General features: G+C 46.4%; 1 non-coding gene across 1 annotated transcript; it reads right to left on the minus strand.

Moving 5' to 3' along the window:
* Positions 1-664: 664 nt before the first annotated feature.
* Trnai-aau (transfer RNA isoleucine (anticodon AAU)) lies at positions 665-736 on the minus strand. Its single transcript has one exon. It is a non-coding gene; the product is annotated as a tRNA-Ile (tRNA).
* Positions 737-1563: the final 827 nt, after the last annotated feature.

A 1563-nucleotide genomic window follows, 5' to 3' on the forward strand; every position in this document is an offset into this window, starting at 1 on the left:
TTTCGTACTGCTCAATTGCTACATTAAAACGTTATGTTTCTTTTTCAGAACTGGAAAAACACAAGCGTGACAGCATTCGAACCTGTAACCTTCAGATCCGAAGTCCGACGCCTTATCCATTAGGCCACACGGTCACTGACGACCAACATTTACATGTATACGACTCATCTCGAAACGCTCACACCCCTGAGGATTTGTGTTTTCGTTCTACACAGCCGCTGCCCCTTGCTCTTTCCCACCCATTCGTTACATTCAACCTCTGACGTGACCGACCAAATATAGACTGAGAAACAAGACCACACACTTTGTGCATTCGGAATCGAAGGCAGGGCGACCCTCGCCGCATTTGCTACGATTGCCATTTGCTACTTCTGCAAAGGCGGCGGCGGCGGCGGCGACGACGACGACGACGACGACGACGACGACGACGACGACGAATATCGCGAGAGGCTCTGAGATATGTGAGAAATACATCTATAAAATGTAATTCAGACTGCCTCGTCCCACCTTATGCTGTACCGCTTTGGCAAATGCTTTATCTGCGCCATTCGCCTTAATCGCATCTGAGAGTGATTCTTAAAAAAACGCCTGTCGCTAATTGTTCGTCATCACAGGTACTGTTTGCTATACGGCCACGACGCGCAACTGATTTCCAAAATTCATATTTCTCCTGTAAGGATGGAACTTACGACCCCTGGTTTATTAGACCAATGCTCTACCACTGAGCTAAAGAGGCGCGGCCTAGCGGTACTCTTGGGTACTTCGTCCTTACGGTCGTCTGCATCATCAGACTTTAGCTGACAACACTTCATATTACCGGCTAATATTTGCAGCTATGGCGACAAATTACTGCTTGGCTACACATCTGACACGTAACCGATGTGCTCTCCAAACAACAACACTTGCATTTCAGAACATGTCTTTCACACATGTCTACAAAATCACCTTCACCTTCAAATACAGCTTCCTTGCGACTGACAGAGACGTAGGCAAAGTTTAAAGTTGCTATTTCCATTAAATCTCGTTAATCAGAAAAACGGTAATTTACACTTGCAGCGGAACAAAATTCCGTTCCGCCCAGCGTCTGGCTCGAACCCACGACCCTGGGATTAAGTGTCTGACGCTCTACCGACTGAGCTAGCCGGCTACCTCGGTGAATACCTGCCGGGTAGCACGTCACACAGTACTCGTTTGGGTTGGGTGGTCCCATACAGAATCTCTCCATGATGCCTAATGTTTTCCTAACGTCACACTCGTCACGTACTTCACTTTTATGTCATAATCATTTCTGAGAGGTAAAGAAATTGCATGACAACATGCAGAGCTAGTGGCGTCAAAATTAACGCACATACTTTATGTGACTCAAAAGCCGAACGAGTTACTTTCCGACGTTGTTTTAGATGTGCAAGTGATAGTCAAAACTCGCTGTGTCGGCACTCTGCTGACAATTTCGCTAGTTAACACCGGTCTTGTTGTGTGTGTTTCAAGCTCAAGAGCATCTCCAAGCAAAAAATGGTCAACAGCAACATTCAGACGGTTTCGTACTGCTCAATTGCTACATTA

This window comes from Schistocerca gregaria, unplaced genomic scaffold (genome assembly GCF_023897955.1).
Source record: "Schistocerca gregaria isolate iqSchGreg1 unplaced genomic scaffold, iqSchGreg1.2 ptg000038l, whole genome shotgun sequence".
NCBI classification, from domain to species: Eukaryota; Metazoa; Arthropoda; class Insecta; order Orthoptera; family Acrididae; genus Schistocerca; species Schistocerca gregaria.